At 47.5% G+C, this 18217-nt stretch overlaps 1 non-coding gene across 1 annotated transcript; it reads right to left on the bottom strand.

Moving 5' to 3' along the window:
- Positions 1-12267: 12267 nt before the first annotated feature.
- On the bottom strand, positions 12268-12340 carry Trnaf-gaa (transfer RNA phenylalanine (anticodon GAA)). The gene has a single exon. It is a non-coding gene; the product is annotated as a tRNA-Phe (tRNA).
- Positions 12341-18217: the final 5877 nt, after the last annotated feature.

Raw genomic sequence — 18217 nt, 5'->3', positions numbered from 1 at the left:
GGCTCACAGTTTGAGGCTCACCGTAGGGGAGGTAGTGGGCACATTGCACCTGCAATCTGAGTCCACAGAGATGACTACTGGTACTCCACTCTATACTTCTCCAGGGTCCTAACGCAGGAATGGCGCAACCCACACCAAGGGGAGGTGAAATGGGTACCAAAATCAAGCTATTCGATTTATCTTTTTTACAAGAGCAATTAGCATCTGTTTCCTTAGCAGGTTTCGTGTACACTATACGGTGTCGTTGACTGCCATCCCCATGCTGTACACGGGATCGATAGACCTTACTCATCTGCACATTTCAGCCTGCACACGGTGATGGGCATTCTTCCGATTCTCCCCCGGCCCGCCTCTACTAACTTCCATTCTGCTCTCTGCTCTCAGGAACGCTACCTTCTGTAGCCCCAGCACACAAGTGAGATCGTGCAGGTCTATTCTTTCTGTGCCTGGCATTTGACTCGGAACTGTCCTCCATGTCCATCCATGCTGCTTCAGACAGCATGTTTAGCGTCTGAATGGCATCCCTTAGGCATAAATGCTACAGTTTCATAGCCTTGTCTGTTCACGCCTTGCTTATTGTGAACAACAATGTTGCAGTGAACGCTGGCTGTCGCTTTAAGTGTGCTTTCAATTTTTAAGTCACACAGAAGGTAGGTATGGTGCTGTACAGCTGTACTCCCAGAGCTGCGGGTGCAATAAGAGGATTCTAGCTTTAGGACAGCCTGGGCTATGCGGCAAGGAGCAAGATAAAGGAGAAAAGGGGGGGGGGGATGAAGGAGAGAGAGAGGGAGGGGGAGACACTGTCTCTCAAATGCTAGGAAAAAGGTCTCGCACAATTTCTCACATTTGTAAGGGCTCAATGGCTAAAAGGTGTCAGAGGCAGGCCGTAATGACATCTAGAGCAAAGAAACTCCCTGTGCTGCCTGGGGGGGCAGTGTAACCACAATCTCTCAACAGGAAAAACCACGCCCTCTCCAGCGCCCCGCCCCATTCAGTCTAAACACTCTACATCTTCCTCACCAGTCAGTTATCTAGATACATCCCATGTCCTGGAGCGGAAGCTCCCACTCAGAGGCACTCTATCTTAAGACCCTGGGAATAATCTAACTCTTATCCCCGCCATCCTGTCGATGGTAAGCATGGCTTTCATAGCTGAACTTCCGAGATGAAGAAGGCACATGTGAGTCCGTTTCTTTTCCGTTCTTGTCAGGACTGGTCAGGCATGTCTGAGACCAACAGCAGACATTCTCTACCATCACCCTGCTGGTCACAACACATCCCCCCTGCCTCCCTCACCCGCCACACCACCCCAGCTTGAGTGACTTAGTAGAGTAGACGGAAGGATTCGGGCCTTGAGGACTGCTGAGAGGCAAAGCGGTGAAGTGTTACTCTAATTAATCCTGTTCAATAAAAAGCCGGCAAGGACGTGGAAGACCAGAGAAGTGGGTTGCTTCCTATCTCTTTCCTTCCTGCATCCAAAATGGACCAAGACCCTCTCTCTGCCCTGCCTTATCACTTCCTGACTCTCTCTACACTCCTCCAGACCTCTATGGTTAACTAGCCGCTAGCTCCACCCTCTGACTTCAAGCAAGCTTTATTTGTTGGAGCACAAAGAAATATCACACAACACAGAGGGGATTGCCTGCATCCCTGGTTCCTTTCTTTGCTCTAAAATGATGCCCGATCCCCACATCATCATCCTGCCCCCCACCCTCCTCCATCCCTTCCCCAAGCCAGAGCATGGATTTATGCCCTGCGCTCCCGAGACTGGCCTTTGTGGAGGAATTCAGCATTGCCCTGTGTTTTCTCTTCCTCGTCTTTATTGAGAAATGCTGCTTTTTCCCTCTTCCAACTCCCTTGTTACCCATCACTGGCAACGCTTTGACGGTAGTTCCTCGATGTGTGAACAGAAGTCATGTGGTACTACTTGTCTCTCAGCTACTGGGAGAGTCTATGTTGCCTCTCAGGGGTAGAACCACATTTTCTTCCCCTTTACCAGGGTGGGTGGTGACCATCCGATGTCCCCTTTACTTACCGAGTTTTCAGTTCAGGTCTAGAGATGATCAGGGAAGGCACCATGATGACGCATGCCCTATTGCGACGGTCTCCCTCGCCACACTCCTGTTTGGACTTGCACTGTGGCATTACCATTTGACAGCCCTCCACGAATTCTGCCCCTTTCCTCCCCATGCTCCTCTCTTGCCCCCAAAGTTCTCTGCATGCAGCGATGCTGTCACGAGCTGAAGAAAATCTGGAGCCTCGAAAAACCAGGGAGGAGAGAGGAGCCTCCCCTACACCTCAGAAGCAGCAGCAGCAGGGTCCTGCCCCCACTTTGAGCTGTGGGAGACCACATCTGCACAGTTCAAAGCCACCCAGCTTATGGAGCTTTGTTCCAACAGCCTAGGACACAGATCCTGCCCACATTCCCTTTATAGAGGTATCAAGGGTGGCTGTGGCTTCCATAATATTAAAGTCCTTGAAAGACACCCTGCTCATTGTTAACCCATAAAATGAGTGCCATCAATTGGCATTAACGAGGTAACACTGTTTCTCTCTTTCATGCTGTTGCGTGGTGACCTCATTCATCAAAGTCAAGGAAAACGATGAGCGTTGCATCCCCAGTCCAAACATGCGGGATCGATAAGGTGGTGCTGCACGGTGCAATCCTGGCATTTTACAGAATGCAACGGAAGTGCTTGGCACATTGAAAAGAAGCAATTAGTCGTCGGCTAAAATCATCTGCGGCAGACGATTTTACACTTTCTAATGTTTGGGAAGAACGTTGCGCTGCTCCTCGATTCTCACGCTGAGTGCATCCTTCACGCTACAGAAGAGTCTCGGTTTGTGTTTGTGTTAGTGAACCTCAGTGTTGCTTCTCAGCCCAGGACAGCACAGCCTCCGTCTGCCATGCTGGCCACGTGATTTTGACCCAGGGGGTACTTGCTCCTGGTGTTCAGTGAGCAGGAGCCAACAATGGTCTCCTCCAAATGTCTATAAACACCATCGTAATCAATACTGCTAATGATCTCCATTGAAATGTTGGTGTCATTTGCCATTGAGTGAGAAAAAAAAATTAAAAGTGATTTATTGGGCCAGGAAGATCGCCCAGTTGGCCACCAAGCCTGAAGACCTGAGATCAAGCTCTGGGACCCATAAGATGGAGGGAGAAAAATCACACTCCCTATGTGTCCTCTGACTCATTCACGGCGGCTCCCACGCACCCCCAAATGAACACACCATCACAACGTGACTGTATTCTAAGTTATAATGGGATAAGTGGTATGGAGAGTTACAGAGGATAGTATAGGTTCAGAACATCTTCCAAGTAATGTGTCTCCCCCTTTTGTTGTTTAATTGCACTCAAACATCTCCCATATATCTTCCACCATCTAATCACTTTTAGCCTCCCTCTAAAGATTTCGATGATTGGCTGCTATCTAATGTGGCTCGGAGGTCTTTGTTGACACCCACACACTGTCCTCTTGCTGGAGAAATTACTCTTTCTACCTTACGTACCAACTTGATGGTCCTATAGCTCACAATCTCCCTCTGACACCACATCACTTCCAAAACTGATGCTTTCAAGGTCTGTGACATGTAAATGACCAATTCTGTAATGCCACCTTCCCGTCCCCCCCCCCCCAGAATCCTTAATTACTCCGTAGCCAGCTGAAGGATGACTCCAAAATACCAGGTTTCATGCCCTGAGTCCTGAAAAGGCTACCTTATAATAGCTTTAATTGATAACCTTGAAATGAGGACAGTCATGGACTGTGCAGACAGACCCTAAATGGCTCACACGTGTCCATCCATGGGAGCCGGAGCACAGACTGTAGGAGGACAGATTGTAGAGATAAGCAGCCTGGAGTAACACATCTAGACGCCAAAGAACGCAGCCACCAGGAACAGGAAGGAGCAAAGAGCGGCAATTCCAGTAGAGCACGAAGACCAGTCGTCTGTCTTGTCCCTAGTAACAACTCCTACCATCTTGGATAGCTGCTGAGCTCCGTAGCAATCCATTGGAGATAGATGAAAGCCAGTATCGATCCAGCCCTGGTTTAACTGCCCCCTCCCAAGCAGTTTGCCTTTGAACACTTGGACTCCTCTCACTCAACCTCCTGTCATCCCAGAAAATCAAGACGTAAGTAGCGGTGTCGGTGAGATGGCGCAACTGATAAAGTGATTGCCTCCCACTCATGGGGACCTAGGTTTGAGTTCCCAGCACCCACGTAAAAAGCAAGGCATAGAGGCATGTGCCTTCACCATAATCTCAGTGTTGTACAAGGGATGAGTAGAAGGCACAGAGCTCCCTGGCCAGTCAGCCTCACCGAGTCGGTAAAAATCCAGGCTCAGCCATAGACCTGGTCTCAGAAGCTAAAGTGGGGGGCGGCGGCGGGAGAGACCGCCCAAGTGTCCATAACTCCAGTTCCAGGGGATCCAAGGCCCTTTCCTGGCCTCCACTGTCACTGTACTCACATCCATACGTGTAGGTAGGACACTCAGACATACAACAAAATAAACAAACAGAGAGGGCCGTTGAGATGGGTTGGTGAGGAGATGCGTGCCGCTGTGTCTGAGAACCTGCGTGTCTTCCCCCGGAGCGCTTGGTGAAAGGGGAGAGCTGATTACACCAGGCACGCCAGGACCTCCACACACATGCCACACACACACACACACACACACACACACACACACACACACACACAGTATAGTGACATGAGCATCTAAGCAATCTAAAATGGAAACTGTTCTTTGAGTCATAGCCTTCACTGTGTGAAGCTGGCATTGCCTGGAGATGGCTAGGAGCCCGAGTCCAACTCTACTCCACTTTTGTAGCTTCAAATCTACGAGGTCTGCAGGGGCAGAAAGATGTTCCTATCCTAGTTTTTGCAAAGGCGTGGGAGGGTCTAATGGTCGCCTTGTTTTATTATGCCCAAGGAAATGAAATTGCCTAAAAGCCAACCCACATTGCAGAAGAACCTAGAAAAAGCCCACTGACAAAGTCCCATTAACTACTAGACAAAAACTGAATGGTTAGCGGAGAGAGAAAAGGGTCTAAGTACATAGAGAGCTCTGAGACACAATGAAGGACATCTGATGGAATCATTAAGTGGGCCCTGCCTGACTTTATGATGTCTCACGGAGGTCAGAAAGGGTCCAAAGGAGACTTAACACACAAATCTCGCTATTTAACATGCCCAATAATCTCCACGTTAACCCCCAACAGCTTCCAGATATTGTACCAATTGCTGCAAAATTATAATTAGAATCAATACAATGAACACTCACTATGCAAAGCAATCCGGGCCTCTTTCAGCACGAAGCTCCATTTAAATTGGGGGAATGAAAAGAACAGACAACCCTTTGTTCTGTTCATTTCACAACCCTGCAAATGGCCTCTTAGCCAAAATAGCTCCTCTAATCTTTAAGTTTTAATTAGCTGCCCACAATTCATAAACTATCAAGAATTAAAATGCTGGTACCTCACTCTCCTGAGAAATGGCACACAATTAACCTCTTTTCTTCTGGTCAAAGGCAGAAATTGAGAAAGGGTAATGACAGAATTAATCTATTCTGGCAGCAAGGCCCGCCATAGGATGGGAAACAGCATCAGCTCCTGCATCAAAGAGGTCGGTGATGGCTAGTGTGTAGGGAACCACACATTTCCCCTTCCTTTTACACCCCTGACAAGTTATATCACAAACACTGGGCTCCTCCTAACTAACTAAAGGGTTTAATGAGACCCTAGACTAAATCACCTAACTCGTCTTTCTCTTCTCTCTGGAAGCAGGCACACTGGGCTCTGGGCTGCATTAAAGTGCTCACTTTCTGGAGACGTGTGTAGGTAGAGAAGAGAAAGGACGAGAAACGCACACCTTGGCAGTACATGCCCCAAAGCAAAAGAGACGCTGGCTGGGAAGCCAGACAGAGATGCCCGGCTCTGATAATCACTCTCCCAGGAAGACAGATCCTGATTTCTTAACTCTTCAGGGCAAATTACAGGATCAATATTTAAAGAGAATTAGCCGCGTCCACCTAAACTTAGCTGAAAACTCACAGGGCAGAATCAAACCCTTCTCTTTGAAGGTGAAGCCACTTCGAGGCAGCTGTCAGTGCGTTTGCTCCTTCTGAGATGACGTTAGAATGAAGTCTGCCAGTCTGGTTTCAACCCTCCCCGACAGGGAGGGGCATTTCTCTGGCTGTGTGCTACGGGAAAGTTCCTGAGCCTCTAAAACAGGTAAGAGCCTGTGAAGTGGGGGCGAAGCAGAAACTGGCTCAGTACCTAGAACCTCACTTCGAGGTCCCCTGATCAGCTAATATGATTAAATTTTCACCCCCTAAGCATGTGCTGGAGTCAGCCTCCAGCACAACAATATTGGGAGTTGGCACCTAGGAGGAGGTGCTTGGGTCATGAGGTTCCCCCCTCAAATATGGATTAATGTTGAATAAAGGGGGCTCAAGCGCACATGGCCAGACTCTTGCTGTCTCTCACGCTTTCTCCACCATGAGTCACCTTCCACCATGGAATGATGCAGTCACAGGCCTCTCACCAGTCAGGGTGAGACAAACCCCAGACATTTGACAGGGACCATGCAATCAAGCAGACGAGGAACCCGACAGACCCAGACCAGAAGTTCTCAGTAAATGCTGGGCCCCCAAACCAGAAATCTCTTGAATTATTCCCAGCAAGGTGAATCATCGTCTCCCTCAGTCCCCTGAAGTATGTTGTGTGTGCTGCATGTAAGTACTACAGATACGATAGTATTTTAGAAGCTACAGCGGGGCCTATGTTGCCTCCCTTAGGGGAGAATCAGGGCCCAAATTCCTGCCAAGGGCCATGTCTAGGTCTGTGCAGGCAGTAAGTGAAAGCCGAGCTCAGGTCTAGGTTGCTTGCCGGAAGAATCTTTGCTCTTGACCCCTCCTGCCATTGTGTGTGCACAGCTGTGGCATGCTGTTTTTAGCATGCTGTTTTTGGCCTCCCCTCTGCCTCCTCTGGACTGTGCTCCCTGACATCAGCTTTAGTGGAAAAAGTAGATGGTGTTGGCTCATCATCATCTTTACTGAAACATGAGAGTCCAGGGAATATTGCATAAATAGATGATAGATGATTGATTGGGAGGCAGATAGATGGATGGATGATAGGTAGATGGATGACAGAAAGAGCAAGAGAGATAGATGATAGGTAGATGGATGGTAGAGGTAGACAGACAGACAGACAGATAGGTAGATATATATTCATAGACAAATGCTGCAAGCTAAGAACAAATACGGCCTCCACAAAAAAGGAAATACTTAAGCCACCGCAACTGTAATTCAGGGCAATTTTTCTGGGGAGCCAGAGATAGACCTGGCCACCGCCTATCCACCTGGCCAGGATTTAATTAAATCTTGCTTCAAATTTGGCTTCAAATTATTCTCAACCAGTGGGATTAACAATGCCTCTGGGGACAAAGCAGCCAGTGATTTTTGTCCAACATGACAAAACATTCGGGAAGCAACTTCTTTCAAAATGCTGTTCTCAGGACTAGTGGAAACTCACTGGCCCCTGCACAGCTTACCTCCCGCTGTGGGCAGGCTAACCCCTCTCTCCTTTGTTCACACTCCGGCCTTCCACTAAAGCTAAATCGTTGGCCTGGGTGTCCTTTCTCTGTCTCAACATTTAATTCTCTTATTACCGGAAGTTGCCTTGTGTCCCCTCTACCACTAGCCTTTGAAAGACTAGCTTAAACACAAAAACAGAAAGAAACCCCTGAGATTAAAAACGAAATCAAATGCAAAGGCATCCACACAGATGAGGAAGAGTTATCAAGTTCATAGTCTGCTTTGTGACGGGAAAAGGACATTTTTTTTTTTTGCTTTGGCATCTCATCTCCCATTTCTGTGGCATTCAGGTCCCAAAGAGGGTGTGTGGCGTCGTGGGGGTGGGGTAGTAAGACTTGTAATAGCTACCTTGGAATTTATTAACAAAAGAGCACTCCTTTTATGCTCTATAATGGCTCAAGGGATTAAAAGGAAGACCTGGGAATGTGAATTGGGGTGTGGCCAGAAATCAGGGGCAGAGGAAGCTAGCACTGACCTTGACAAGTTAATAGGCACCAGCCATATGTTAATAAAAGGGCTGCAAGTTCCTTTCCCCAAAGTAAGAATGTCTCCTTTTTTTTTTTTTTTTTTTTTTTTTTTTTAGCAAGCAGGAACTGTCTACAAGCCCCTGAGGGAATGGGGACTTTTGTTTGGGAGAAGGACTTTTGGGGGAATCAGACACTTCTTTTATAGAATATTGCAGAGTTTTTTTTTTTTCTGTTTTTTGGGGGGAGGGGTATGGCTTAGTTAATTCAAATAGCTAAAACCTAAAGTGTGCAAAGATAAAGCTAGACAAATATTCCTGTGAACCTGAGTAGACTGCAGGGATTTATAAATCCTGACTATCAAATATACCTTACTTACCACCCATATATTACTTACCTAAACTTTCTAGCAGATCAGTGTTAACTTGTATGGGAGTATGCAGAATTATCACACTATCTGGTTCCACGGTGGCAGGGATTCCCCCCCCCAAAGAATTATTTTGCTCAAAGAGGCTGTCATTGTGCGCATTTTCATCCTTCACCGAAGCCCACACAAAATCTCCCCAAAGGAAAGGCACAATAGTAAGAACCATTACCATGAGAGGGAGTGTGCTGGAGAAGTGCGATTGCAAAGCTGAGATGCAGGATCTCTGTCAAGCAGCAATGGTCACCTTGGGGTCCATGCCAGGCATCACCTGTCTTCAGACGTCAACCATGGACACAGATCAAAGTCTTCGGTCTTCCCCCACTGCAGAGACTCACCAGAGTGGCTCTTCGGAGAGTCCTTTTGGTTTACATCAGGAGACAGTGTGTGTGTGTGTGTGTGTGTGTGTGTGTGTGTGTGTGTGTTTGGTGTTTGTGCACTACTGGAATATAATTGTGATACCCATGTTAACTCATCATAAATGGCAGCAGGCAGCAAAAGATGTTGGCTTTGCTTCTAGGTGTTCTGTTATGGGTGACTTAATGTCAGGGACAGAGTCTGAGAGACACAGATGATTCCATCATTGTGCAAACATCAGAGAGTATGCAAGACCCCCTGCATCACCCCTGAGCAATAGACTCGTAACAAGACCACCAGTATATGCCCAGTCATCTCTAGCTGCAATGCTGGGTAGCTATATTGGTAAATTTCATCTTGATACAAACTGGAGTGGCCCGGGCAGAGAGGATCTCGATGAGGAATTGTCTCTGTCGCCCTGGTCTGTGGATGTGTCTACAGGGGCATTTTCCTGGTTGTTGACTGATGAGAGAAAGCCCAACACTGCTGGCAGTGCTCATCGCTCAGCAGGTCGACAGACAGACAGACAGACAGACAGTGTTTCTCCGTCTCTGCTTTAGTTCACATCTCTAGGTTCCTGCCTTGATTTCCCTTGGTGATGGACTGAAACTTGTGATCCAAATAAACACTTTCCTCTCCACACTGTATTCACTCAGTGTCTTATGAAATCAGGAGAGCAGCATCTGGCGGTGCTCAGCAGTGAGACCCAAGGCAATAACAACACTCATTCCAGTGAGCTGACCCCGACCCCCTCAGTCTTCACACATCCTGCTACTCCAGCCCTTCCTTCCACAACCATCAGCACCAGAGGCCACAAGGAGATCACATTTAAATATTTAAACAGTGCTAGAAGACCGTGTTTGAATGCCTGGCCCATAAGAAGTGGCACTATTAGGAGGTGTGGCCTTGCTGGAGGAAGTGTGTCACTGTGGAGGCGGGCTTTGGGGGTCTCCCATGCTCAAGCCACGCCCACTGTGCCTCACAGTCTCCTGCTGCCTGCAAGCCAAGGTGTAGAACTCTGGGCTCCTTCTCCATCACTGAGTCTGCCTGCTCACTGTCACGTTTAACCATTATGATGATAATGGACTGAACCTCTGAAACGGTAAGCCAGCCCTAATTAAACGTTTCCTTTTATAGGAGCTGATGTGGTCCTGGTGTCTCTTCAGGGCAACCACGGCAATGAAACCCTAGCTAAGACAGCCGAGCTGGTCAAACCTGACACGTGCTATGATTATCATGGACTGACTCCCTGAAACTGTAAGCCAGACCATCCTTTTTCTAAAAATAACCCACTAAATCCAATCTACGCTGTCCATACATCTAAGGCTGGAGCATGGTTAACCAACCAGAGACCACAGCCTTAAACACAATGGACTCTCCCTCCCTTAGCAGCCACCAACTGTTAATAGCCCCTCAGTTAGGGAATGGCAGCTCATAAGCCCATCCCCCACTCCACTGAGGGATGCTGGCAAGCTTGATCATGAGCAGGTAACTACAGGTTTTATTATTGAGGCATTCCATGTAGGTATACAGCATATTCACCCCCTGTGGTGGCTTGACTGAAAAAAGAGCCCATAGGCTCACAGATTTTTAATTCTCTGTGTAGGGGAAAGAGGAGAGGGAGGAAACTGTGTAATTACAGCATTTACGTGTGACATTCTCAAAAAGAAATTTAAATTAATAATATTCTCAATGTAGCTCCACAGTGTATTAGTAGGAGCATTACTTTATGTATATGGCTCAGGCTTGTGTCTTATGCTGGTTTCTCTCAAGAGCAAGCATAATAAATGTACTATGAATTCCTATATTTATTTTACATTCACTTATGTTTTTTTTAACTTTGAAGGACTGTTGACCAGATAAATACGATTATCTCAGACTGTTTAGCACCATGCTTGGAAACAAGGAGAGGACCCTAAAACTGGTGACTATCATTATTCTTGGTGCTTTGAATTTGCGGTACGTTGGGGATTGGTTTGCTCGCTGGGCCTATGAACCATGCTTTAGACTGGTCACAATAATATTGGAATGTGTGGTACTAATTTTGTCGGACCCCAGCTCTTTCTTAGCAGTCCGATGTCACTCCCTGGGCCACCTGCTGGCCTTCTTCCAAATGGCAGTCTTGACAGCTATCTGTGACAGCCTCTTAGAGCCCCCCCCCTCCACTGAGGGACACATGAGCAGAACAGTATGCAGTGTGTATTAAGGATGATTGTGGGAGATCCATATCGACTTAGAAAACTAGACAAATTCAAGTTTTAAACGTCAAATGAAATTAGATATGATATTATAGCACGAACCATTGGAAAGGTGAAAGTATGGCCTAGGGCTAATAAAATGGGTCATGACACATGTAATAGTCATTCATGGAAGGCCCTAATTAAATATTCAAAGCTCATCTAGTTTTACTGCGTGTAACTTTGTTTTAAATCATAGTTCTGGCCTCAGATGAATAGATAGAGTATACAGAACAACTAAGAAAGACACATTTACTCCAGGTTATATTTACTCGTGACCTTGGACACCTATAGCGGCGCGAGCTTTCTCTCCGAAGTTTTCTGAGGAGCTGTGAGGACACCCCTACTAGAGGACACAGCGTCTCAGGAGAAAGCAGTAAAAGTTGCCACGTTACAGTTTTAGACCGGTTCTTAGCGGGGAATACGCATGGTTAGGAGTTTTGGGCTGGTTAGAAGCGGGCGATGGTCAGACCATGGCTAACATCAGACTGTGAAGCGAGTGTCCAGCGCAGAGCTCGGCTGTGAGTGACACTGGACCCCCTGGGAGGGCGGCCGTATGCCGGGCTCCGCTGAGCAGCCTGGTGTGGGGCATTTGGAACTAACTCCAAAGTGATGCCGAGGGGCTGGGCTTCTGGTCCCCAAGACCACCCTTGGAGACGCACCTGTCCAGACTAAGAAACCGTCGCTTAGGTAAACTCGGGAGCTACAAAGCTACCAGGCCTTTAGCACCGAGCAAGCGAGCCTGCCTGGGCCACCCCGGGCTCCGCTCTCCTGCATCCTCTAGCAAAATCCTGGCGGGAGCCACCTGCGTGCGCAGTGGGTGTGCATCGAAATGCGGGAGTCGGAGGACCCCGCCTCCGGGGCAGCAGGAGAGGACCCCGCTGCCTCGCCCAGGGATCCCCGACGTCCTGCGCGTCCCCGACTCCCACCCCTACCACCATCTCAATCTGGAGCCACAGGGGTGCGGGGCTCAGGGCTGCGCATGCTCAGCAGCGCCTCCGACGACAGCCGGAAGTGGCTTGCGGCGTGCCCGCCGCCGCGGGTGGTCGAGAAAAGCCGCGCGTGTTGCTCTACGACTCCTCCTACCCCCACATCTGCCAGCATGAGGCGAATGCGTGGGGAGTCCTTGGATGGGAAGACGTGAGGAAGTTTGAGTCTCATCAGATTAAAATTAAAAACTAGCTGCCGAAACCCGGGATCGAACCAGGGACCTTTAGATCTTCAGTCTAACGCTCTCCCAACTGAGCTATTTCGGCGCCGCGAGTGCTCCATGTCGGGTATGCTATCCCTGAGCACTTCACGTCCAATTGTCCCGCCTGTGTGAAGTTAATAATTGACCTCAGTTCCGTTCCGCAGTTTTCTTTGCCCCGTTCTTCGGTCTCACTTTCCCGGTCCTGGTGTCGTCCAGGGACCCGCTCGGCGCTCAGCCCGAGCACCGAGCACCGAGCACCGGGACGAGCGGGAGCGCGGTCCCCGCCATCCGGGATTGCGGTCCCCTAGGTAAACGCTGTGCGCAATTGTTTCAGTGTTTGCCCGGAGCCGTGGGGGACCGAGTGGCTGTGGCCGCCCCAGGTGCGGCGTTTGCAGAGTCCCTGCGACCCTCGTCCCGGGAAAGCTACTCCTGGGTTACAAACTGCGTGGAACCTGTTTGCCAAACGCCTGGGCGGCACATGAGAGATGATTCGGTGTTCCTGCGCGAGCCCCGCGGGTCCCTGAAGCACCCTCTGCGTGCGTTCTGCAAGGCCAGCCATTTCACTGAAATTCTGTTTTCTTGTTCTCGCTCATTAAATAGTACTAATCTCAAGGCGATTGGCTTTCTTTTGCCACCCGCCCATGAGACCTTTTAATTTATCCGGGAGCAAGGCAACCGATTTGGATTGATGGGAGGATGGATTGAAATGCGAAAGAAAAAAGAAAAATAAGGAGTGTGTGAAACCTTCACTGGGTCTCCGAAGTCTGCATTCTACAAATGAATGTCCGAGATCGCTGGCTGTATAAACCAATAAACAGACAAAAAACCACATCTAGGCAACCAAAAAGATGCAGAGTTAAGAGGTCGGTGGATAAGGAGAAAGAGACGGAAAAGAAAGGACGAGGAGATGAGATTGGGCTGCTGCCTTTCACATTCTCCTCAAACACACTCCAGCAAAGACGTGGTTGTTCTCTGTGACTCGTTGGGCGACCAGCCCCTGTCGTTTTCTGTGCCTGCCTGCCTGCCTCGACTAAATACTGCTACAGATCAATCTCTGGCTCCTCCAGTCTTTCAAGGCCTTCTTCCATGATCGTCCCCAAGACTTGGAGAGATGTAGTAGTACTTTGAGAAATGTCCCCTACAGTCTCGAACATTTGAATGTGTAGATCGCTGTGCTACTGTTCAGGGAGGTTTAGAAGGTGCAGCTTGTTGGAGGAATTAATCACTCGGGATCCTTAGCGCTTTCTCAGGTGTCTGGGTCGCCAGCCCCCCCCCCCCCCAATAAAAGTTCACATTCTAGAGCTCTGCTGTCTTTAGCATACGAAGTCACTAAAGGTGCTGTGAGCACAGGAAGCTGACCACAGGGATAAACTGTTGCTGAGTTTGAGAGCAAACTTTGGTTCATTGGCAAGACTGCAGAGGCAAAATGAGCCATCACAGCAAACACGGAGGGTCAGCTGACAAGCTGAACGGAGACTCTAGACTAAAAAGAACGTTTTTGTAGGCCGCCCTCCTGCCTTCCCGGTTAGCCCAAAGATCTCGGCTAACTCCAACCTAATTGCTTATGATAACTATGAACACTGAGAACCAGCCAGCAGATCTAAGACTAATACAACTAAAGAAATGTTTTGTAGATATGTCTGGTAAACTTTGGAACTGCTGTCAATTGACTAAATGTCCGTAACTTTGTTTCTGGGGCCCTATGGCATATACAAACAGAACCCTAACAACACTTTATTTTCTAGTATTTATCATAGGGAAGTTTTTTTCTTTAAAAAAGAAAAAATGATGGCAGTGTGTAAAAATTATATAGGAGTAGTTTGAAAGGGTTCATATTGGCCCAAACCAGGACAACATGAACGTCATGGATGAGCAAAACACAAAGCCATGAGTGATAGCTAGGCCTTGTGGTCAGGGCAGAGGGGAGTGTGGGATTCTGGTCTGTGGACCTGAAACAGAGGCCACACCTCTTTGGGTGTGGTTTCAGGCGGACTGAAGAGGAAACAGAGGGCTTGAGGCCTGGCTTTCCTTTGTGTGCTTTTCTGGTGGATCAGCAGATCCGGTAGGAAGAGCAGGGAAACGAAATGCTCCATCGGTCTTTGTATGTTTCTGTTAAAGTGTTTCCCAATAAACACCCATGTATCATTTATCTCGGGTCTACTGATATAATTACATCCTCGCCTTCAGTGAAGACTCCATCAAGCTGAATGAATTGTGCCATGGGATAAATGGCATGCATGGGTTAGCATTCACCAAGTACAGTAGTAAAGACTCATTCAGTGAAAGAGTAGCTGGCGGTGTAGCTCAGTGGTCAAGAGTGATGCGCATAAAACCCTGAGTTTGATTCCCAGCTTTGCGTGAAGCCGTGTGTGCTGGTGCATGCTTGTACTCCGAAGAAATGCCAATGCCTGGCTTGGTCATTAAAGGTAAGATCAGCAATGAAGAACATTTGGGTGCCATGAAGCCCAAGACCCACACACTTGAATGGAATCAAGCCGGACATGAATATGTTGGATTTTTACCATGAGCAGCAACAAACAATCGCCAAGCAAAAGCCATTCTAGAAGATATCAGAAAAAAAAAGCCAAGGACCTCACAGGCACACCATCACCACTATGTAAAGAGACATGACATCCCAGTGCAACTTGGCTCTGAGAACGAGCTCTCACGAAGGGGAGAAGAAAGTGGTTGGAATTCCCCAAGGTTGGCAGCCATAGTTAAGTGACCATTGGTCCTTGTTATCAGGACATGCACAGGGTCATATTTGGGGCAATTAACTCTCAAATGCTTCAAACAATAAACAAAAGAATACATTTCCTATGTGAATATATATATGTATGTATATATATACATGCATACATACACACACACACACACACACACACACACATATATATGAAAAGTTGAAAAATACTAATAATTGGCATATCTGGGTAAAGTATATACAACTTCTTTGGCTGATTTATAATTTTCCAGAGAACTTGAAACTAAGATTAAGTTTTTCTTTTTGGCTGTTTTCTAGACAAAGGCTGTTCCAGCTAGAATCATCAATGCAGGAACTGAAAAACAACTTGGGTTTATCCAGCCCAATCCACACATTTTGTGTGCCCGAAAGCTGAGGCCCAGAAACACACATAACATGCTTAACCTTGCTGTGTTAGCCTGCTGGAGCAGCCTCAACAAAACATAGATCGTGTGGCTTACAAAAGTGGAATTACTTTTCTCCTACGTTGGGACTGGAAATCTAAAATCAGTGTACCGTTCACTGGTTCCTGTTAACAGATGTCTTTCTTAGCCAGTAGCCACCTGGCCTCCCTGCTCACCCCCATACATGTTTGTGTGTATACACAGAGAAAGCTACATCATCAAATAAGACCATACTTCCTATGGGTTAAGGCTCTATTCTTGGGACTTCTTTAGCCTTGATTACCTCCTAAAAAGCTCTCTGTTCAAATAGAACCACATTGAGGAACTCAGGAACATCTGTAGTTCAGTCCACACTAGTCAGTTTGGTATAGCGTGGTCCCTCAAGCGTGTTCTGTAACCTCAAATCAAACACTTTTAATTTGTAAACTTCACTTATTTATATTTATAGTGTTGGGGGTTGAATCCATGGCCTACAGTACAGTGGGTGAGTGTTTGCCATCTAGATATAATCCAACTCCTTAGTTTTTTGAGACAGTTTTTTCCAAGTTAGCTCAAGCTGGCCTTGAACTTGGATGCAGACCAGGTTGTTACACCATCCCATGCCTCAGCTTTTCCTGTGTTGAGATTATAAACAAATGCCACCACATCCAGCCACTTTTAATTTTTTAAAAAGACCTTATTTTAATTAAAAATTGTCAAAAGAGTCTAATTTAAAAACCAGAATCCAGGACTATGCCCCAAGCTTGCAATTAGATGTTTTCTTGTATGTGTATGACTATGCATTTTGAAGTTTTCTGTGTGTAGAAAGTAATACTTTCACTTGATGAATGCAAAATGATTTCTCCAAAGTTATACGTTAAAGTTGTAACTGAGGGGAGAAACGTTAAAAAGCTAATAGATTGCAAATATCATCAGCATGTTGAATCGATCCAAAAGAAGTTAATTTATTTAAAGCCATTAAACCACGGGTCGATGAAGACCTTATTGTGTTTTTGTTTTTGTTCAGTCACATACATCAATATAAACCCTCTGGGTATACTCACCAGGCCAGAAACAATGAAGTAAATTACACTAAAAAACAACCTACCCAGCTGTTTGTATGTTCTAATCCAACCCTCTGACATCCATCTGACAAGATATAACTCACCTTTGCAGATTTTTGTGGAATGCCCCAAAGGCCAGGAAACTTGGGTTCCAGAACTTGCGTGTAATGGGCTTTAGTACTCTTAGTTGCTTGTGGCTCTCTTTTGATGAAATGGGTCAGCCTTCCATCTGTTCCCATGTCTCCATGTCCCCATCTGCTGCCTCTATATCCTACAATCCAGCAGTGAGGATAGACCCTGATTATTCACCCAGACATAACATGGTATAAAGTTAACACAGGAATTGGTTAGGAGCTTGTGCTGCTCTTCCCAGAACTGAAATGTGTTTACTCTTCACCTGTTTAGGTATTCCAAGCCACTGGGATCCCAGGCTGCGTCACCAGGCTGAGACAGCACAGCATCTCTTGAGTTTCCCGTATCTGAGGAGGGAACTGCCATCAGCCCCCTTGCCACAGAGGGTCAAGGACACTGCACAGACATGATCACACGCTGGCTGTCACACCTTCCATTCCCTCTCTCCCATTATCCCGAGCTACTCAGCCAACCTGGGCCTTGGAATGATCTCTTGTGCATGTGAGTTAAAATAGCTGTCACAGGCTGACAGTCTAGCACAGGCTGAATCAGAATGCACGTGTGCCCTCACTGCAGGAACTCTCTGTGTAAGTGAACGGAAGCAGTGGTTGCCTTGAGGATGACTGACGTCTGCTTGTTTGCCTCATAGGGACTGCAGAGTTCTTCACCTTAACATACTCTGACCGTAGCTGTAGCCACGGGGGAAAAGTAACTGCCCAAGCTTCAATAAATGATCCCGTGTCTATGATCATGCAAGCAGCCCAATTAAACTCAGGAGGGCTTGGGCACACATACACACACATGCACGCATGCACATGTAAAAATAACCAGAAACTTATACATTGGGCTGTAATCTGTCCCCCTGCCCCAGGAGAACAGAAGCTTGTGTGTCAGAGGGCCCTGAGTACTTCCCAGCAAAGAAGTCTGCGTGCCTGGTGGCTTGTTTATTGGGGTAACAGGCTAGCTTATATGTAGCTTGAGGACAGAGGAACAGGAGAACACACCTAATTTGCATACAAGGGTCCGATTTAAGGACAGGCAGGCTTTATCAGCTCAAAAACCAAAGAGTCCCCGCTCAGGGAGTAGTGAAGAGAGGGGGCCGGACATGGCGTCACTAGGGGAGGAGCATCCCTTAGTTCATCAGCTGACGGGCAAAATAACGTATGCTGGCGCCAGCTTTCTGGAAGGGGCGGGAAAGGCTTGCAGAATTTTTAAATGACTTGACCTTTTGTCCTTATGAAGTGGATCCAGGTTTTTCAACCCACGTTGGGAAGAAACGCCCGACGCCTACTGTAAATCTCTGACAGACTTGTTTGATCCTGGAATTCCACATTTTTGTTTTGCTTGTCAACTTGACACAAGCCGGGGTCACCTGGGATGAGGGAACCTCGGTTGACAGTTGCCTCCATCAGATAGGATGTTGGTGAGTCTGCAGAGGTCTTTCTTGGTTAGTGATTGACGTGGGACGACTGAGCCCATTATGGGTGGTGCCTTCCCTGAGCAGATGGTCCTGGGGTGGTTAAGTCAGCAGGCTGAGCAAACCAGGGAGAGCAATCCAGTTAACAGCATGGCTCCAGGGATTCTGCTTCTGTTCTTGCCTCCAGATTCCTGCCATGGCT

The sequence above is a fragment of the Phodopus roborovskii genome, unplaced genomic scaffold, assembly GCF_943737965.1.
Source record: "Phodopus roborovskii unplaced genomic scaffold, PHOROB, whole genome shotgun sequence".
NCBI lineage: Eukaryota > Metazoa > Chordata > Mammalia > Rodentia > Cricetidae > Phodopus > Phodopus roborovskii.
Note: the sequence above shows the minus strand (reverse complement) of the source record. Positions and strands in the feature narration are given on the sequence as shown.